Source organism: Rissa tridactyla, chromosome 3, assembly GCF_028500815.1.
Source record: "Rissa tridactyla isolate bRisTri1 chromosome 3, bRisTri1.patW.cur.20221130, whole genome shotgun sequence".
Classification (NCBI taxonomy): Eukaryota; Metazoa; Chordata; class Aves; order Charadriiformes; family Laridae; genus Rissa; species Rissa tridactyla.
The window spans coordinates 1031046-1054044 of NC_071468.1; the positions used below are offsets into that span (position 1 = coordinate 1031046).

The following is a 22999-nucleotide window of genomic DNA, read 5'->3' on the forward strand; positions in this document are numbered from 1 at the left end:
GTTACTTTGGGGGTTTCACTGCGGCACGAATTTTACTTGCGGTCCGGCGGGGATCTGCTCCTCGCTGGATGAGGCCAATCCTCATTTCCAAGGGTGCTTTTGCTTTGGGGGAAGAAGATAAGGCGGAGTGGGCCCACCCTGCAACGGGGAAGGGACTTCGCATGAGGGCCCCCACGTTCTTTGTAGGAGAATGGTGACGCGCCACCCGACAGCTACAGACCAACATTGTGAAAACCGCACACACACAAAAAACCCGAACCCAAAGCAAAATAGAGAAAAAGCCCCCCAAACCAGGATTATTGTCACCGGCAGCAGTTAGTCAATCACCACGTAGGAAACAAACCCCAGCAACTAGACCTCAGCGTATAATTAACTCATCTATCAAAAAAAAAAAAAAAATCAAATTGAAGTGAACTGTTGTTGGGTTCTAAATAAGAAGCCAAGTTAATTATTTTTTATGAATATTCATAGGAAATTTGTACAATTTCCAAACTAGGCCTTCAATTACTAATCAGTTAACTAAATAACTGGTACGACTACTTCTTCTCAGGAAAAACTGATTTTTAAATGAAACAGACAAGCACACAGAAATACTCGAAAAATTAGAAGACATTGTTGGAAGCTGGATGGCAGCTGATGGCTGCAGAGCAGGGGAGAGCGGAGCATTCTGAAGGGCATGCGACGCTCGCAGGCCCAGACACCTTGCAGAGCAGAGACAAAACCTGCCGCACGGACAGGAGCAAAGGCTGTTGTGCTGGCCCAGGCTTCGTGTCCGTCCTGGCCAGCAGCCCGGCTGGCAGTGCACACGCCACCCAGCGTTGGGAACAGCCCTTCCCAAGCACCCATCTCCCTCACAAGACGCTACTCAATTAGGGAATTGTATTTTTCAGGGGCAATTCATCTTGTCTGGTCTCACGAGCTATCTATGGGCTAAAGGACAACTGAGAAACTCCACAATTGCATTGTACTTATGCTCACTTAACACGTTCTGATCAGGAATACAACAAATATTTAGGAAATGGGAGCACAATTAGAGCCAAGTCGCCATGTTTTCTAGAAAAGCAGATCTTTGAGATGTTGCTATCAGGAATTAAAGACAGAGGCCGAGGCTCACCGCATACAGGCATTTGGCATGCCCTCACTTATTTAGTGCTAAGGGGTAAAGAAATCACAGGCAGTGGAAATGCTTTAAAGCATTATTAAAAAATTAAAATGATGCAAGACCGTGTTTTGTATTTCCCAAATGTACAGAACTGAATGCTGTCACTAATGAAGCGCCAGATGTTACTGGGGACCAGTGACGTGTTCCTCACTTCACTCCAGTTAGGTGCTAACTTACAAACTAGCGTATCCCAGATAGACTTCGTTCTTCCACAAATCCTAGCCTGTGTGCATGAAGCCATCCTGTTGGTTGTCTTTTAAGCTCCTGACTTTTACAGAGAGGCATCTGTGAGACAAATTACAGACCAACATGGTTATGAGATGGTAAGATTTCAGTAGAAACTCGGTTCTACTGGGGACTTTTTTAACCTCCTTCCTTACTCAGAAGCAACATTAGAGGATGACGCCCAACTCTTCACTCTCCCTACGACTTCCACAGAGACTAAATAAGTCAAGATACTTCTGTTAATATAATACCTGGCAGATTTATTCATTTGGGCTTAAATCCTCGGAAGATATTTAGATACCTAACGTGTACTGAAATCAATGACTCCATTGGTGGTGAAGTGCCTAAACACCTCTGAGGATCTAGGCCTTACTAAGAAGGAATGTTCTGCTAAAGAGGATCCGCTAAGAGAGTATTTGTGTGGTCTACATTAGCCCCACGAATTTAAGAGGTCTCCCATGTATTTTGCCAATTTAAATCAGATTGTGATTAGTTTCTGACCTAACCAAGAGATAGATTTGATGAAATAAGACTGGTATAACTCGCTTTAGGACAAAGGTTGATTTGATAATCATAATTGCACTTCTACTATATCTATTTTCTTAAGTGTTAGTAGATTTATTAGACTTTTCCTGTATAACCTATGGCTGATTTGCAGCTTCCTTGGTAATTTCTTAGTAGGCAGTAGCAATTTCTTATATCTTCAGTAATGTCTTGAATGTACATTTTTTATATTAATGATCTCACCAGGAGAAAAAGTGTACCGTGAATGCATGATGGCCATATGGAAAAGACAATGAAGTTTAGTAATTAAAACTGAAAAGGGAAAGAACTATGCAGTAATTAGAACACTGATTAATCAGCTGATAATTTTATCTTGATTAATGCTGCTGATTTTCCTCTTCTTATTGACCTAGGAAAGGTAGGTTTAGACCAATTAAATATAAATTATTCCCTTTTTTCACATTCCAGGCAGATTCCAGCGTTCTAAGTCATACTACGTTTAAGATGTAGCACTGAATTGCTCTTACTAAATTGGGCAGCTCAACAAAAGGTAAAATAAGGTTTATGTTCCAAACAGGCTGATGCTTTTATCTAAGGTAGAATTGGACAGAATTGGTTATTTCACTATTATCTGGGGAATATTAAAATTAGATTAAATTGCAGTGGAAAAAAATAAAAGACTTCGCCTGTTTTAAAGCCATAACAGTAGGAAAACTAAAAGGATTCATTCATTTTCATTTTATTGGGCCCAAGATATGGATGCATAATATAGTCCTGAAACTTAAAGAAAAGGTTCTATATTAATGCTCCGATTTCCCTTCATGTGCAGAACTTTATTATTCATGGGGGAAAAGTGTTGCCAGCACCAATCTCGCTCCCGTGTCTGTTCACAGAGCATAAACAACAACACCTATTCTTGCTTGCCCATGCACAGTTAAGGGATTAAAGCTACTTATTTTAAGTCCTGCAACAATGGAAGGAATTTTATGTATAGTCTCATTCCGTTGCATTCATATGTGAATCAGGGTATTTCTTGACGGAAGACACCAACGCTTCACGCTCACAGAACCCATCCTTTTACAACTGCAAAATACAGATGTTAAAGATACCGCCTGTTCTCAAGTAGTATCATTTATCAGCATTTGCTCAAAAGCGAAACGCGGGTATCCTAGTTCTGGAAATTCAGACAGAAAGCACTTCTTGCTAGACGCATGCTTTAACTTGCTGTGGTAGGAAAGCACTGCAATCCATGGGAAACAAAACCCTGGCTGCTCCTTTAGGGATCACCTTCAACCCCAGCGTACTGTGCGATTCCACACATGCCAGCTTCTTCAGTTTTGTACGCTGAAGTACGCCTTAAGATTAGCAAAAGTGTGGAAAGGTAAATCCACAAACCCGCACCTCCAGCACCTTGCTTCTTGGCTGCTTTCTCTTTGCTGGATTTTCAGGTGTGAGAGCAAAGCCGCACCTGTGTATGATGCCAAAAATGCTGCTGTTTAGCCAACATTTCAGAAAGCAAGGGGGAATCCCACAGACCCCGAGTTAAGGATTTCAGCTGACAAAAGACTCCTCTTTATCCATCCATCCACACTACTCATTTCAGTTCTGTATCTACTGTATAACAAAAGAGTAGGTAGAATTCTTCATTGCTAATAAATTGTCCAATTGAGTAACACTTCCTTGCTTTTCCTGCACTTTTTGTAAAGAAAACCTTTTCCGCTATTTGTGTGACACCAATCTAATTCTGCAAGCCAGTTTTCAAGTGTATTTGACCAGTCATTAAAGTCACATGGCTTTGCTTTCTCTCTTGGATGGAATTACTCAGCAGAGCATAATGAATTATTAAAAAAATAACGACCATGCAGTAGAAAATGTTTTGTTTGAATATAAATAAATATAAACTTGTTAACAAATGCATACAGGTGTGCATGAGATAAATATATCTTTCTGAAGCAGAAGTAGCCAAACGAAGAACACGAAGAAACCAAAACAGAACCAGAGAGTTTTCACATTATTAGATCAACTCTGTCCATTAACGTCCCTTATCATGCCAACAGAAATGGCACTTCTGTGTTCTCTGGCAAGGGAATGAAATAGATGATCTCCTAGTTTGGATCAAATCAAGCGAGTGAACACGGATGGATCAACCACGGGATAGCAAATACTTCATCACTGCACCACCAGTCCAACCCCAAGGTATGCTGATTGTGCAAAAAAAGCGCTTACCGTTGTAACTGATTGCCTTTATGTTCGCAATAATCCAAAATCCACTACTTTGCAACTTTGCAGGTATGTTACTAAGGCTAAGTAGGACAAAAGACTGCCTCACTCCGTAGGACAGGTATACGAAGAGATAAACCATGCATCAAGTGAAATCTTGTTCCGCAGCTATATGTATTCACTCTGTGGCTAAACAAAAAAACTTTCCATTTCCCTTTTCAGAGATCCAAATTTTATAGTCACAAAATTAAGAAATGAGGTATGGATGGACAAAAGCCTGGTATGCATTTCCATAGCTAAACAAATACAAGAAAAATAAGTATCTCATTAATTCCATTTCCCAGATGTCACACTATATCCTAGCTACGCTTTGACTGTTTTGCTCCAGTTATAAGCTGTTTGGGGGAAAGGAATGTGTGATGCCAAACACAGTCTGTGCTTATTAAAAAGAGACGAAGGTTAATGTTTTAAATCAAGGTGCCTAAAGTACAGCTCAAAAAGTTGTGTTCAAAATTTTATGCGTGTGGTGCAACTTAGAAGTAGTAATCATCTGCCAATTCTTGAGCTTCTCAAAGTTCAGCATTTTTAAAATCAGGCCACTCCATCTAAGTATGGATTTTCCAGCTAAATTTTAGGTGTCACAGTTTGAAACAGAGCTGGACCATGTTTAGCTAGCTGGAAGTCCATCTAACTGGGAACACGATATTTTTCCAAAACAAAAGGAAGCCAAGAATTTGAGAAACAGTAACGTAAGTAATTTTCAACTACAGCCGTGCAGCTACTTGCCCAAAGACAATTTTCTTGAAAAAAAACTATTAGATCAAGATATGCAAACTATTCATTCGGCTAAAAGTAAGGGAGAATACGTGAGAAGCAAACCTCACATCACGAGTCCTTATAATCCCATTTGTGCATTAACCATACAATAGAGGAGAAGAAACAATAAGCTAAACCCTTCGTATATTCTAACTTGTCGGTAACCTTTCATATGTGACTGAGAGCAGAATATAACTACACATAATTAAGTATAACTAGAATACTAGTTTTTAAGCACAACTATGTACTAGTAATATCACAAATTGCTAAAAGTCCATGAGGAAAACTTAAAAAGTAGAGTGCACAGACAGACTATTTCTAACAGTTTGAAAAAATACATAGCATTGTGCACAGTGAACTGATAGTTTTTATACAACTATTCAAGAAATATTTTCAACAAAAGTATTAACTATTGTAGGATTTTAATACGAAATGAGATTCATGAGGCTGATTATCAGTGCTGTTTTATAAACCAGCATAGTATCACCAACTTCATCTAACAGAGGCAAGTTTCAGGATCACAAATGAAAACTGAAACATTCCTGTTTCAAATAGCTTTACATTCCTCAAAACCTAATCATATATAAATTGACAAAGGGATAAAAAAAATACACAAACTTTAAGAAACAGGGGGAATTTAAATTACCAGGGCTTATATTATTAATTTTATTAAATAGTTGAAGACTTGTCTGAAATTTTCACACCTTTGTTTTAGAGAAGTCAAGACATTTTATCGAGGGCCTATGCAATACTCTTGCTTTGGATAACTTTCCGATTAATTTACACCAGGAGCAAGCTCTTAGGTAAAGCTACTCGCACGTTCCAGCGTTATCACCATCAGTAATCATTTTTCTGTGTTAAGGGCAAGAACATAAACTGAAGGCAAAGTTTTAGGACTGCTGCACTGAACTTGATTGTGGGATCCACTGATAAACAAGCTAACAGGGCATTCCACTTAAAATTAGCAATGACCATAGTAAAACAAAAGGAATTCTACACACTGGAAAGGATGAAGCAAGAAACTCACAGAAGAAAAACCCAAATTAAAAGTTTAGAATGAACGCCAATAAATTTTCTGTTAAAAAAGACTACACAAAAAGTAAGCAACCATCTGATTTACCGAGCTTGGAAATAGAGCAGCAACCACACTGTTGTGTAATACAAAATTATTTTTAAAAAAATGGTTGAATCATATGGTGTTAAGGTTGATGACATTCAATAAAAACTTCATTAACAGTAAAATGAAAGAGGTTACTGAAGATCAAGAAAAACATCGCATCTGATACGGTAACTGAGATCACAGCGCCCCATATCTATGACTGAAACTATGAGAGGAAGTTTATGCATTGAGTCAGGACAAAACATTGCACCAAACCTATGTAAAAGCCAGCAAGTGGGGCCAGGCGCTGGGACTGGTAATCCAGCTGAGCTCCTCTGGAATTTTACCAGGCAGGGCACAGAGACTACTTTGGTTTAGCTAAAAAAAATACTTCAAGGTAATGAAAAGCCTGGGTAATCAGCGAAGAAAACACTGAAGTTAATTTCATGAGGTGGTTGATAAACTAAAGAAAGTAAGAACAACATTACAAGTGAAACAAACATAACAAATATTCTAAAATAAGAAAAAGTAATGCCTGGAGAACAGAAAGGTACAATACTAGTGATTTATCACAAACAGTATCAATTGGATCCATTCGGCGTCTGTTATTGTACAGAAATTAAAAATCCCTAAGTGCAAACCTTCACGGGGAAGCCAAGTCATGAACAGTTACCCAACTCTTTGTAATGTACCACACAATTTTTTATCATTTCATCAGTTGTGTAATTCCATACAAAACAATGTTTAGTGTTAGCTGCTCAGATGATAAAACAAAGCGCATCTGAACAAAGAATCACTAGAATAGAGGAGACAGGTCTAGAAAAATTAAAAGGTGTTGATTCAATCTGAAGGAGATTTAACACTATCAACAAAATAATCTGTGATCTCAACATCTCGATACAGATGAACTGTGGTATAGACTCACTGATCCCAGTCGTGTGCCAAGAATTCAATCTGATAAATGATGGATGGATATGGTAAAAAAGCACGCATGTTAATATGCCAGCTACCACATCTACCTTCTAATGCCTGAAAGATTACCAGAGCCAGTGGGATTTCCAGAGGGTATCCAAGACAGTGAACAAACCTGAGCAGTAAGAGATGCTCCAGGTCTGGATGGGAATGACAGAGAGGAGACCTCCAGAGACCCAGAACTACAAAACATTTGCTCCCAAATCACAGTTGAATGATGAACAATAGTAGAAGTCATCCTCCTGTGGTCTACCAATAGCTAATCACTCACATTTGTAGAACATCCAGTTACTTAAATTGTATGAACCTCTAGCTTTCAACCAATATTCACTTTCACATCTATAGTAAGATACTGCTTGCTCAGGCAAAAACCGGCATTCAGACAATTTTAAAAGTCCCTCCCTCTCCCACCCAAAAGCTGATGACTTTCCAGTCCCATATCGACTCTTGGGCAGTTTTTAGACTTCAAAAATCACATTCCTAAATAATATAACATTACAAAACATTTCTCCTCCAGAAGAAACAAACTACACCTTACATCTCTCAACAAATACATTCGGCATTTACTTCCTATCATTTTTGGTAGTTCATGGCTTTCAACAAAGGGCACCATTTACGTTTTCCCCCTACTGTCCAAGCAGCTTAAGTTCTTCACTCTTGCCATCACTGATGGCTCTTCTACAGTCCCACCGGAATTTTTTTTTTTAAGCTCTCAGCTCCCAGCTAGCTGAACATACTGGCAATTCTCTACAAAACTCCAACTTCTCTTTCCGGCAATTTTTTTTCCTCCCAGTCCCAGCAACTCACAAATTCAACACCCGGGCATACTCGTATTTCTTCTAAAAGCAGCCATGATTGCCCTTGGTCAAAATTATTCTGTACTTTTCTGCAGCCCCAACAGCACTTTTCACAGTCAGGATTATTCTCCACATTGTTGTCTGCAGTCAAAGTCACTCAAAAATTCCTATGGTCCCAGCAGCACTAAAAATACATAACAGCCTCCTTACAATAATGGCTGTGAATCACAGCATTCCTCAGCTGACATAAGTAGTTAAAATAGTTTAAAAAAAAGTTAAAATAAAACTTTTTAAAAGTTCAAGTGAAAAATGAAAAAAGGTTGAAAAGGACTCCCCTACCGTCTAACAATATTAAAGTCTGCCTCAAATTTACAAACGTACTCAGCAACATCAAACGCGCCGGCTTCAAACACACGCGGCAGCTTCAAACCTGGCAGCTTCAAATGCGGCAGCTTCAAACACACGCGGCAGCTTCAAACGCGGCAGCTTCAAACACTTTTGTGGCAGCCATCTTGCACACGCTCAAAAGAGCACAACCTTAGAAACCTTAGGCAGGCACCTTATCCACTAGGCTACACAGAGGCTTTGTTACAAAAAAGAATTATTGGAATTTGCAGACGTTAAATTAGCCCGTAGAGGGAGCTCACACCGTCCCATAAATGTACAATAATTGGAACATACTGTAATTTAAAACATTTCTCTATTAAGCTCTCTGTAGAGAGGCTACAGAGGTCAAAGTAGAGCATTCCTTGCTTCACTCCAACCTCTGTGTGCCCATAAAATTTCATTCAAATTAGACTCCATTGACCACGTATTTTGTAGCTCCAACAAACAGAAGAAGAGGTGTTTGGCCATGTATTCTCCACAACAAGCACGGCTTCTCATAATCATCATTTACACCTGATGTTGGAACAAGAAAGTGTATGTCAGAAAGCAACAAGAACAAAGATCCGCCAGTCGGAATTGTCATGGCAATGCCCTCGATCTCCCCACACGTTCCTTCTGTTCAGGCAGCAATGGTAGTGCTCTTTTTATAACTTGACTAGAGCTGCTCTGCTTCTCGCAGGTTTCTGTGCTACATGCAGTGCTTTCAAAGAGTATTATAATATCGTGCTCGATATTCAAAGGTTGATGATGGAAATTGGTAGCTACTGGATGTTCTTTAATGAAGCCACAAGTAAACAATGACCCAAATTCCTCTGGAAATGTGGAACAGAATGGGCACTCTACAGAAGAATACATGCAATAAATGTGAAGGGAAAAGGAATTTTCTAAGTCTGTATCACAAAAAATACACCGGAAAGAAAGCCATACCCTTCGCTGGAAAGGTTCTGAACACATATATTGATTTACATCATGCAAACGGAAACAGCAGAGCACAATCCGTCTGTAAAAAGGAGGTTACCTTCCCTCAGCCTGAATGCACAAGAGAGCAAACCGGTGTGCAAGGAAGTAAGAAAAAATGTTAGCAAAGTGACTTTTTATTTGACTTAACATAATTTGGGACATTCTAAGCATTGCATAGATTGATCTGAATTCAATATTAAGTTGTATTTTCTATACCCTAACAACACCAGCAAACATTTCATTCTTATGTTGGCTTTGGAAATGCAAGTGCCTACATCTTTTAGAGATTTGGTGCCTCACATTTTGCAACAGTAAGTTGTAATGTTAGTTTAATTTTCTTAGAGAAAATATGATTGTTCTGAGAGCCACATACTCAACTCATCAAGAACCACGAAGGAAAATAACATTAGTATGACACAAAGAGCAGGAATAGCCTTTTTGGTTAAAGCTTCCTCTAGCATCCATATAAAACTTGCTAGACCGTGCTGTTTCATGAACATTCAGCAAGATCATAGGCTTTCTTTTCACCCCCATGCATCCCACCTGCCCCAAAGCCAGAAGTTAACCTTACGCCCCCTAATTAAAGCAAACCAAACCGTCCATCTCCACCTCTTTCCCCTCCCAGTAGTATATGATATTGACATACACAAATACATTTTAACTAATATAAATTCCAGCGACTTCGACTTTCATATCCAAAACTGAAGATCTTGCGTTATACCCTTTCAGTCTCTGTAGCCCCTACTCACCCAGTTGCCTCGTAGACTCTTCAAGGCTCTGACCCAGCAACACGTATTCTTCACGTTTAAACAGGAGCTTAATCCAGCTGAATGTAGTCAATTAAGCATGTGCTTTAGTGGTTTCCTGGAGCCGAGGAAGAGTGAACTCTGTAAGTCAGAGCCGCAAAACAGAAATCTTTTTAAAAATAGAATATTTAATAAAGTTGTAACAAAAATTTGGAGACGCATGTGACAACAAGATGTTTAGCAATGGAGAAAGCTCAGCAGTTAGTTCTAATCAGGAAAACACCAAGTGCTTCTTACAAACACGGGTATTTATCTACAGAGTTGAGAACTTTTGGGTGCCTGCAAATCTGAGACGATAATCCTAAAAGATCAGGACTTTTAATGCAATCCAAAATGTATTTCCTAGGTATAAAGTTAGTTTTTCCTACTGTATTTTCAGCATTCCTGCCTCCACTCCTCCTTGAAATCAGAAGGTGCAGAACTAAGAAAAATGGGTTTTAAAAACAAACAAGCCGCATTTTTTCCCACTTTTGAAAAACTCTCGTTAAGGATTAGCCCCAGTTTTAGCTGTAGGTCTGAGTGAACAGTCACTACACAACTGGTTAATTCATCGTTACTGATCTACTGCAGAGTCTCACCCACAGGTGCCAGTATAAAGTTTTAGGAGCTGATCCTCTCCTCCTCACAGAACTTGCATAAAGGGTTATACATTTGATACCTAGTAAACTCCCATAAAGAGCAAATCCATTTGATTTTGTGCTTAGTAATAGAACCTTGTTCAATTTCTCCTTTGAAGTGGTTATGTAGAACTTGAGTTTAATGTGCTAAATGAAAAATATTCCCACCTTTATACCTTTAAGCAGCTATAAGAAGAAATAAAATTATGTAAAATAGAAATTAATAGCTAATACACTTCACAGAATCCAAAAGAAACCTGAAAAGAGAGCCCAGAGATAAGACTATGAGTCAGTGTCTTTTGTGTAAAAGCTCTGTTTTCCATCACTGCATCCATTACCTCCCGTGATGCAGACTGAATAGAAGACTAATGCCTATGGGGCAGACGGGACCAGCTATGGTTACGGCTATAGTTTAGGCAAAGAATAACGTGTCTGCATCTGCTATCCTTTTTAGAGTCCGCACAGACACGGTGCTTGTATATCCGCATGAGTCTCGTAAAGAGCCAGTTGCTAACTGGAGTTCACTTCGGAAGAGCATGAGAACCAGGCAGATGTACAGGCTTATTTCCCCAACATCTTCTCCCAGCCTCCAGGATTATGCTGCTCGGGAATTTTATGAGGCAAAGGTGATGTCTGTGCTTAACAGCTCCCACTACTCTTTCTGATCGCTTTGTGAATTTCTATAAAGTTTTACCATTCGCAAAGTTAGGTGCATGTGTGAAAGGTACCCCCAGAACACAGAGGCTCCAGACAAAATGCAGTATTTTGCTCTCACTTACAGAAGACTAACTTGCTCTGCATTTCCCTGTAACCGCCTATGCCTGACTCACACAGATTCTGAAGAGTACTTCATAAGTATCTCCAAGAAATTAGTGTAATTATTTAAAGGCGTCTGATTGGCATAAAATTACAGGAACTGCTGGGAAGACGATTAGCAGAATCATGCCTTCCTGGCCATCAATCTCTAGAGTCGCGAGCTGCACGGGGTCTCTGACCTCTGTCAGACATCACACTGGCCCGGACAAGATAAAGTGAACTTCCTAATAAAAGAAATTCAAAAGTGATGCATAACTGTAAATTTGCCACAAAGCTTTTATTTAGCCAGCTACATTTCTTTCCAAAGCCTTGGGAGCTGAGGAGTCAGACAGCAGCACTAGAGTTGCAGCTGCACAAAGGATCATTTGGGCTGTAGCACCTGAACCTTGAGAGAGATTTCTTTGCTGGCATTTTTTTTTTCTTTTTTCTTTTCCTAACAGGTTAAATGTGAAACCCCAGAGAAACTAAATAATGACTTACCTTGTATACACAGTATGTGCTGCTTATGTTTAGGGACAATCTGTGAATGTATTTCATACAGCAAACATTCCTCGTGTAATAACAACGATCTGAAGACTGACATTTGTTTTTCTCCTTAAAAGCAAATAAAAAGAAATTCCATTTCAGTTGCAGTGCTAGAAGCCTGGAGGTCAGTTTATTCTAAGTAGGCGTCACTGACGGCGGCAAAGAGATATTTTAAGAAAGCTTATTTGTGTACAATATCCACAGGCCATCCACCTCAACTATGTATATGAATTCTTCAGTTAGTATATAGCTGGGCTAGCAGAAACAGAAGTTGTATTAGCATTTATCATACACTAAATATTCAATTTTTTAAAAAATAGGAACCAGTGATTTATTTTTTAAAAATATATATGCCATTGTAATCTTTTTTAAAGCAAATTTTGATACAGTCTTCATTTTTTGATACATACACACATTCATCTCACTCTTAGGACACATGCAAGAATAAAATAAAAACTTTCCTGTTAAATATCAGTACAGCGTAGTAGTAATGTTTCTAGAATACAGTTTAAACACCATTTTCAGCGTATGATTACATTGTCCTGACACTGTAATCTCATTTCAGATGTTGTATGGAATTTGTAGCATTTTTGTCTGTTGTGTTTCTGCCTTTTACCCGGTGTTTTGACTCTACTTTGAAGCAATTTTTTCCATCTTCACTTTTATTAGATGGTTGCAGGGTTTTATGTTAGTTTTATTTTTTTCCTATGTACCGCAAAGGCTACATTTTGGAATGAAATGCTTGATACCGGCACCATTTTTCCATGCCAGCATTCCCTGAAATGTACTTGACCAGTTTTGAGGGCTTGGCTGGTTTGTTTGTGTCTGAATAGCTCAATTTATAGTGGTCTGCACAAACAGAAAACAGGAACCTGCCCACAACTTCAATTACTGACTGAGTGCTGACACCTTCTCACAGTTCCTCAACATGCCTGAAACAGTTCTCAATATTCAAAGGATTACTTGTATTTCAAATGAGCGTAAGTCTGCAGAGGCTGCAAAGCAGTGAGCATAATTTCACCAGCAATTCTGTATGTCTGTGTTTTACAACACTGCATGGTCCGTGCACTTTAATACAAGGAGATTTCTCAATGCTACAAAAATCACTTATTTCACTGCACGGCAGCGAGGAAACAAAAAAACAGGTCCAAAAATAAAAGGGGGGTTTGTCACTGCAGCACCAAACACCTGGGTTACTACAGATGTACAGATCCCACCACAAACGTGTCTGCAGACGGAGAGAGCACAGGAACGCTGGATTGATTCCACCTACCTACGATGACCACAGAGTCAAAACCAGAGGGCAGCAGTCTACAGCCTTTTAGAGAAGATGTCTAGTTTCTGTATTTATAAATACAGAGAGCTAGTGCCTAGAGCTATAGGCCCATAAAAAAAAAATCATTATTCCTTCTTATTCTTATCGCTAATCAGTCCGCCTGCACACTTGCAGATCACTTTTTCCAATCTAACTATATCTGGTTTTGTGTTTCTTGACTAAATGGATACTGCAAGTCAACCTTAGCTGCAGTTTACAGTACTAGTAAATCTATCCGTAGATTAGTAATTGCAGCTGGAGACATTGATCCTATACCAGAAAAACCTGAGCACAAATCATGCTTCACCACCAACTCAAATAATACAACAGCAAACCATAAAAAAAAAAAAAAATTATCAGAGCATCTCATTCATAATCATGCAGTTATTCTGAAACAAATAAACTAGTTATTGATAACAGAGAATTCTGCTATTTATATTAAAAATAGTGTAAAACATAGATGAAACTGAACAGTGAGATGCCACTACAGCTCATCTCCTTCCTAACAAATTCCTTCTTGGGATCCAAGTAACTTGTATGAGAAAGTAGGTTAAACAGAGAGAGTGTTCGTAACAGGATTATATGAAAGAGGAAGGCATGTCACATCTGAGATAGTCTAATAAGAGAAAACCTTGGAATAAAAATGGCTTGTGCAATATAACAAAGATTTTCTTACAAAATTAGATCATCATTCTAGAACCAAATGCTAAATTACTGAAAACTAACGTCAAATAGGATTAGGCAATTTGCCTGATGATCGTAGGTATGAAAGTCACAGAATACTGTGATCACAGGAAGAAAAGGTCTATAAATAAACAAAGAAAGTAATAACAATCACGTTCGGCAACTCTTCTGGAACAAAGTTCAGGCCGGCTAAACTCTGGGGCCAGATTCTCCTGCCATTTATTGCTGTTTCCCTCGGTAATAGCACCACTGAAATCAATACAATTACATCAGGGGAAAGATGAATCTGCCTTCTAGTGTTTCATGAAGTTGGAAGACAAAATTAATGGAAAGCCCTAATATAATATAATTGACATGAATGCTACGGAGTCTGTCCCACACACAGATCCATTCGGCTTTGCTCTGCTGGCACAATAAATTGTTTTCAGACTACAAAGTTAGCTACTAAAGGCAGGGAAGCAAGAACTTAATTTAACGTGAATGACAGAAACAGGAAAAAAATATCTAAGCCTTATACGAATAGTATCGGGGAATGTTAATCATATGATGATGGGCATAACATTAACTAGATGTTTGGCCTCTCCTCAGTTTAGAGCGTTTGTAACTATGGAAGCCAATTCCAAAATGGGATATTCTGTATTCTGTTTTCCAGTAGTACATTTGATATTACGAAATCTGAATTACAACAGAATTAATTGCTCTTATTTTATTCTTTTTTTTTCGGGCAGGATGAAAATTGTGGTTTGTGGAATTTTTTCGGATTTGGTTTTTGGGTTTTTTTTTGTTTGTGTAAAGCAGATAACTCACATGCTTTGCTTATCTGGCAACAGCTTTTTGAAAATCAAATCAGACCTTAAGGTCAGGTCTCACTGAACATCCTTATTAGAAGGGTGGGTGGCATCCTTAAGACAATTACCACTGATCACCTCTTAATGGCACTTCAAAACTACTTGAACATTAAAGGAAAGGTCATACAAAGCCCCTGTGTGCCATCTTTCAGGGCACCAAAACTGTAATGGAATCATCTCTATTAACTCAGTCACATAAATCGTTCTTGTTGCTGTTTCTGAGCTGTGGAAACAAACAGGTTTAACGTGCATTTTAGGTTGTTGAGTGGGATCAGTTGGTTGATTGCTGTTGGGGGGAGAATCGTGACTTCTGCTTGTTATATTTTCCAAAATTGCATCAGGTATAGCTTATTTAAAACTGTTTCTATTATTAGGAAATATTTTTCTTTCAATACAGTTTTAAGGATTGGAAAGACTTTTTTTATTATTATTATTATTTTTGTCAAAATACAAATGTTGCACCAGTAGTTTCCCCAATTCCTGCATTTAGCTATTGGAGCCTCTGAAGTAGGACAGTCAGCTTTGAATGAGGGTGTTTCATTATCACAGAGCACATATAGGCTATATTTCTGCATTCAGATTTCAGCATTTTCTGGAAAAGTTTGTCAGTTTTTTCCAGTATCTTTATGTGATTTGGACAGATTGTAAGGTTTTGGGCCAGGTTTTTTAGAGGAGACTAGGAATGGCTGGGGCACACCAACAGAAAAGTCAGTTGGCAAGTTTTTAGGGGTTTCCAAGACAGTTTCTTTTCTTGCAGTTTGCTGTTTTGAATAATCAGCCATTTTTGACCTCAAACCTCCAAATATTTTGAACAAGTAAGAACTGAATATATTGGTTTTTAAATGAACCATTTGCTCAACTTGCGTGCAGACAGAAGCGGGGGGAAAAGTGTAGCGTTCATTATTAGAGGTTAGCATCATTCCCTTGTCACAACAGCAGAGCAAGATTTAAAATCAGTGCTGATGGGGAGCAGCGACTCAGTGGCACCCTTCCCACTGCCAAAGGTGTTCAGTCAAACCCACGGACAACAGAATCCGGACAAAAGGAGAGAAACAGTGCTCTCATGCAGAAACGTAACACAGACGTGCAAAGGATTTTATAAGTAAAAATCGGAGTCAGCGCAACAGGTCACTGCAACGCAAAATTGTCCTGGACATCTATTTCTGTAGTAATAGTCCAACTAAAAGCCTGTTATAAAGGAAAATACAATAAAACTGTTGTCATGCCCTATTTCATACACAACACAGCTAATTGAAATGTATGTTCATTGAGCTAATAGATTTCCTGAATCCAGAACTCCTAAAACATATAACACTCGTGCTGCCTTAGATTCATGTTTGAAGGAAATAAACTTCCCGAAATATTAAACCTTCCATGTGTTAAGAATACGGCAGATGGCTGAAAACATCTATCAAAAGTCTCTTTTGCCTTACATTTAGCCACACTTGGCATCCCTAATGATGACTCTGTCTTAAACATATGTGTTACAGGGAAAAAATCCCTTATGAACTGCAACTAGAGGTCTCATTAGTCTTCAGTAAATGAAGAAAGGGGCGAAACACTAATGCACAGACCGGTTCTTTCAGCCTCTGGGCCTCACTCCTACCCAAAGACCTGTGCAAGCGCAGGAGCTGGATCTTGCCTCTGTGAACGGCAGCATCCTGAGCCACAAAGAGCTGGGAATACGTGGTTCGCCTCAACAAGAAACCCTCAAATGCCTGATCGTTTCCCTTCTCAGCACAGACAACCAATAAGGAAAATACACTGCCCTGATTAGAAAACAATGTAGACATTCAGATTTCTCTTCCGTTGTTGGGTTTTATATGATAAAAATTCCGAAGTGCTATTTAAAAATGATTTTGTGCTACTTTTAGCACAAAAAACTTAGGCACATTAATTTAGGCAGTTAATTCACATAACTCTACTTCATCAATACAGTACTGAATTTTGAGCACAGCTTCGAGCTGTCGGGACGTACTCAAGATAAACTTCCACGTAATCAACATACCATGCAGGATTCAGGTCCCCAACACATCTGGAGTCATTTTGGACTCTCTAGAAGGTCTGGTCTGCTACAAGTGGTCACCCATAGACCATGTGTTGTTCTGCATGTCACTCCTTGCAGATGTTTCAGGAGCATTAAGGCGGTATTTTAGGCACCTGAGTCATTCTCACTAGCAAAGGATGAAAGACAGGACAGAGATCCAGCCACACCGCAGGTGATATTGTTGACACGCACACTCACTACTTGAAGAAGGTAAGAATTACACAACTTAAGTTTAAGGGTTTCTTATACACTGCAAGGTACACACAAGTGGCAGCAAATTTTGAATGCCCATTCAAGTTGTGCCCACCTTGAAGCACCGAGAGACTGAAAGGTTTTTAGCCATGCCCTAAGACTGTGTGAACGTCAGCTTGGCTGCAAGTGCTCTCTGCTAGCAAAGGCCGTCAGAGGCCGTGCACACAGTCAAGGCAGCAACCACCTCTGCACGACTTGGAAACGCTACATGTTAAAACAGCCTTTCAGAAGCTGGCTAACACAGGTCAGCAACAAGACAGATCTTTACAGCGGTGTAAACACAAGTCATTTTGCCATCTTTGTATGTTTACTTCTATTCTAATGTTTTCCAATGCTCCTGTACAGATGTGCAAGAGTTTAACTCATTTCTCGTTTGTGTTTTTTCCTCCACATCTGAAAGGCTTTTTAGTCTAGAATGCTGTCTTAACACACCAGGGATTGACTGCAAAGGGTGGGTACATCCATGGTACATTTCAAGTTTCAATTTAAGAACTATCCTTTACATTAAAAGAGAAAGCGTGGCAGAGAGAAACATACAACTGATAATCAACAACAAATGGCCAGGGATCAAATTAGCTTAGAAACATGACTCTTTCAAAAACAAGAAAAAAAAAACCAACAAAATTACGTCTATATAATAAATATATGTCATCTATATATATAACGTGATATATCCCTGAGGGTTTCACCCCTCGGGGGGGCTGGCTGCCAGGCTCAGACCAACTTCGAGACAGCACGACTGCAGCAGCCCCTGGGAACCGCCCCCGGCCCCAGGGCTCCAAGAACAGATCCTGCCCCGCTCTCACATGCAGTAATTTATGACTGTATTTTGGGTTTAATAATCTCCATTTGATGCATTTTACTTCCAAGAAACACCCCGTACTTTTAGGAAAGGTCATTTAGCTCTGTCTGGGAAACTCTCAGTCATCAGGAAGCGGGTGTAAAAGGCCTATGTATTTACATATGTGCGCTGAGAAGGGGAGAAAATGGGCTGTATTAGAGAACATCGGAAGAAACAGAAGTAGAGGTGACAGTTTAAGTATTAGAGGCAGAATGACCAGTAATGTCATTAATGTAAGGCAGTCTTCAGCTAAAAATCGATTATGCAGTCATTTCTCAGGAAAATCACTTATGAACTCAATTCAGATAATTTTTCATGTCCTACAGGTGGAAGCCATGCTAATAGGCGGAAATGAGGGTTCTCCCCAATTGATGATGTGAATATTAAGGAGAATTAAAAATTCTTTCTTTAGAAGAACTGATTGAAACACCTGTGACAGGCACCGCTGCAGGGCTGGTTTAGCTGGACCTCACCCGGACTCTTTCGACCCCAGGGTATACTGAAGCAAAAGCTGCTCTATCTGTACAGTCACTCAAACCTAAACAAAACATTTTTTATTCAGTGTACCAAAAACTAGACCATGGAATAAGACTCATCTCCTCTCTGAGTATTTACTGTTTGCTGGGCAATGAATTCTGGCTTAATTCTATTGCAGTCTGAACGAAGGCTGACCCTGAAATGACCAATCCAGTAGCCTAAACAGCCATGGAAATAACTTAAGGCATTTTCACCCTCCATTTAGTTCAGATGTTTCTTACTGTTAGAACTGCTATTCCTACAGGATTAATTATAAATAGTTATCTACTGATATCTACAGTAATACATTTTGCTTCTGAGCATGCACCACTGAGTTTTATAATGGGTTGTGTATACACTGCAAATGTTAAACAATATTTTCATTGATAAATGACAGGCAACGTGTATTTGCATTTCCTGTGAGATTTAATGATGCAGTGGGATAGCTGTATGGAAACTGGGAATTAATATTAAGACTTAGTGCCAAAGCCACCCCCAGCGAGGACATTGCTCATTAACTTAATAGAATTTGAACCCATTTACTCTATGCTATACTTTTGTTCTTGGGATCAAAAGTCACTTTGTTTTTCCAATACCCTATGTAGAAACAGAATTGAATAAAATAAGCATCAGTTCTCTTTACTTTCTCCAAATGCTCCATTTTTCTCCTTAGAAGCAAAACGTTCTCCCAACTTCCCACATTGCCTCAAAGCCCTTCCCTGCCACCAGCTGTGGAAAGGTGATGCTCTTCCAAGTGCGAACCTCTAGCAACACAGCCGCTCCGCCCTCACCAACTTCCTCCAGAGCAAGTCACCCCACATCTGCTCACACGTGGAGCTCATTCCCTCCTCTCTCTCTGTGAGCTGTTCACAGCGATAGGGAAGCTGAAGCAGATTAGAGGAAGCAAAGGAAACCAATCTAGGGAAGCCATCCTGCCCCACATCCATCACCCAGAAGCACTTTGCTCTAACGATGCTTGTAACACTTCAAGAGTGTTTAAGAGCTTTAGGAGAGCCGCTGTTACCTAGGACACATCTTCTCAAGAGTTAGCTGAAACTTAAAGCCAGGGACGGTAGCAGGAATAGAACTTTTTCATGAAAGCTTCAGTTTATTATTTGTAGAATGTTAAAAACTAGACAGAAAGGAACTGGAAAACATCATTTGCATTTTATTTGCTGAACAGTTTTACTTTCAAAACCAAATTAAGGTATTCTTCTCAATGCCAAGTCCCTCCAAGACTACTGAAAAAAAACCAAAACCCAAAGAAACCGGCCCATGTTTACAAGCTACAACATATTTCTAAATGATACCATATATTCCTCAGTCTCCTCATTTTTCATGGTAACATAGAATTTTATTTTCCAAGTTCAAGGTGAAGGAGTTAAGTGGCCATGCTTGCAACCACATGGAAGCTGCAAACTTGTTTTTGCTTTCTCCTCTCTCTTCCTGTGAGCCTTGTCCATGGCACAAATCTGCTGAATTCATTTTACAGTGATATTTTAGTGTTTCTTCTCTCATAGAATTTTAATGTGTTTAATCTGACAAATTCAAACCTAAAATATGCACAGACCCATTTTTCTGAGCTGTTTTGAAGTTTTAGAGCTCCTGCCTTACAGACTCTCCCTGAAATCCATACAATTAATTACACCTAATAAATAGTCTCCTCATGTAAATTAGAAGAAAATATCTCTCAAGTTGAATATTTCCAGTCCTCTGAAAGTGGACATACAACGGGAGGCAGCGTCACAGAAAATTTAGAGTTAAAACAAGCTTCCTAAAAGGAGAAATTTGTATATATTTGTTGAAGCACTGGCACTGACCAAAACCAAAAATTATTGCTGAAAAAAACTGTACCTTCACATTGGTGATAGATAATAAAAGGAGTTTTCACATTGGCACCAGTGGAAACAAAACTGTGCAGGAGAGCACAAACGCTCACATCTAACCTAAGCCAGGACCTTCTCGGTGGCCCAGACCTGTTGCTGGAGAACATGCTAGGAACACGCAGGAGCCACTACATACCCCTTTGGACTAAACCTTATCAAATACATATTGCTTTAACATTTCCTACATCTGTATAGCACTTGTAGACATTCGCTAAGGAAAACAGCCTCCTTTAACACAGGCTTACAAATAAAATTTAGAAATTCATTTTAACAACACTCTCATCATCAAAAGCAATTTTTGTCTGTGGTCTTTCTAACCCGGCACGGGGTACCACATGCTATGTCCACCCCACACAGCATTCCCACTGGTACCGGCAAACTGAGGGCACTCTCCAGGGCCCGGTCATTAACTGACTTCTTTCATTATGTAGCGTGTAAAAGGGTTGAAATCAAAACCTTATTTAAGCTGCGAGAGTGAAACTCTGCACAACCCCAAATTTCATGGTTAGCTGTGTGTAACTTAAGCAGTACTTCGGTGCTATCTGGAAGCCGACGTAAGTTTACGCTTAGAAAATTGACAAAGGAAAAAAAACATTTTCAAGAGCACTTGTACAGCAATTCTGCTCTCAAGATGAAATTCACACCTGTGCAATAAACCACTGCAGCCTCAAACCCCATACGACAGGGAACGTAAATGGAATTGGAAGGCATCTAAATCTTTGCAGTATCTCTACACAGGACATGTTTCACCCCTTTCTTGCCAAACTCATTCATATGGACTTAGGAAAAAAAAAAAGATCTTACTTTAGTCAAAAGAAAGATATTTTATATTTTGTTCCACTTTGGCTCTGCAATCCAGTTCATAAGAAAGCTAGTTTACATTTCCCACCCTACGTTTGTAACTTGTCAATCAGAAGCAATTTGTTTTTTCACAAATTGTATTTCAGCACACAAACATACTCAAATGTTGAATTTATTTATCTAGTCAAAATCCCTGTCTGGCACTGCTACTTCAGCCATCTTAGTGTGAAGCAGATGCAGGAGTTTGGACTAACCTTTCCACAAAAGCAGGTGTCCAAGCGTCTAACTTCTCTGGCGCCACTTTGGGTGGCCAGTGCTTACTGCTCACGGGGAGGCTGTCCGGAAGGTACATTCAGGTTTTCAACAAGAAGGTTTGTCATTCAGGTTCCCTTCTCAGTATATTAACATCCCTGCTTAAAACCAATAAATATCAAAGTGAAGCTTTTAAGTAAGCCCAAATGAAGATTAACTACCACTAGAAGTGTGATGCTGAAAAAAATCCATGATTTCTTTCTTTCTTTTATTTCTTCTTTTATTCTTTTTTCTTTTCTTTTTCTTATTCTTTTATTCTTCTTCTATTATTTCTTTTTTATTAACAGAATTGTTGTCCTGTGGATAAGGCCCAGGGCCTGAAGGAATTTAGATTCATTCCCTGTGCTGTCACAGACCTTAGCTGTGACCTCTGGCAAGTCATTAAATTGCCTTGTCCTCAATTTCCCCCTTTGAAACAGGGACAGATGCAGCTCCATCTGTACTGAGAGATGTGCAGCCACGTGGCCACAACTACTTCATGCAACACGGTAAGTGGGTGCAGCAGGTACTATCAAGGAGGTGCAATTCCTCCTTAGGATCCTTTGCCCTCCAATAGAACAGTTCCCCCATAATATGGAGATCCTCATCTGTCTTTTATCCAAACCTTTGTCCAGCTTGCCAATTTATTGTTTCAGACCAAGAGTTTTTCCTCATCCTGTACCAGCAAAATGGGCTTTATCCACAGTTTGCACGTACAGGCACCCCACCACATGCAGTAACGATAAACACAGCTTGCATTAACCCATCTCTTACTTTTTCATCCACTGAAATGGCTCAATAAATGGCCCCTGTCCTAGCCAAAAGTAGGTCCTGACATGCTATTACTCAGAACCAACTCCTGCTTCCTGGTACGGGAGATTAAATTCAGGTGGGTATGGCCCCAGGCCTGCAGAAGCCAGTCTCTTTCTTACTAACTAGCTACTTATAGAGGTAAAAGGCTCTAGTGCAGACCACACTTTGGCTCTTAAACAAGCTGCCATTTCCACAAACCCCACCAATCCTGAATGACAACGTACAATTGGGCAAACCGTGACCTTGTGAATGCATCCCCTTGCAAATACAGAAGGGCCTTAACAAACCTGTACAAGAACAGGCTATCGTTTCACTAAGTGTGTTTGTTTAGACCCTGGACCCATAAGAACGACTGCAGAGGGAAAATATGCAAGATAAATTGTTCTGTGTCTCAGTAAGACACATGCAATCACAAAGGAGGAAAGAAAGAAGAGTTGAAAACTGACCTTCCTTAGCTTGAAACTGCCTGTAGGAGTCCCAGGACAGGTTGTTCTGACATTCTTTTAACATCGTTTCATCAGCACAGCCAAAACTAATCACAAGAATATTACCCGATGACAGGTGCATTTATTCTGTCAATTAAATCAGATGGTTAAATCGAAATGTGCCCCAAATCTCTCTTGTTTGCATTATCCATATTGGCATTTCTTGGCTGTGGTTCATTGCTGGCTGGAAGTCATCCAGCCCCCGCAGAGTCACTTTGCAATTTGGTGCCAGCAAGTTTCCATGCTCTGCAGCAGCGGTTACACTGAGACCAGAGCGGTCCTACAGGAGTGACCTGAAATGTTTCGTTGTTCCA

General features: G+C 39.6%; 1 long non-coding RNA gene across 1 annotated transcript in view; it reads right to left on the bottom strand.

The window, feature by feature from the left end:
- Positions 1-11958, bottom strand: part of LOC128906637 (uncharacterized) — a 36900-nt gene extending 24942 nt beyond the window's left edge. Inside the window, exons 1-2 of the long non-coding RNA XR_008465260.1 lie at positions 11862-11958; positions 9892-10029 (exon numbers count right to left, since the gene is read on the bottom strand). This is a non-coding gene — a long non-coding RNA (uncharacterized LOC128906637). The remainder of the gene's footprint in view (positions 1-9891; positions 10030-11861) is intronic.
- Positions 11959-22999: the final 11041 nt, after the last annotated feature.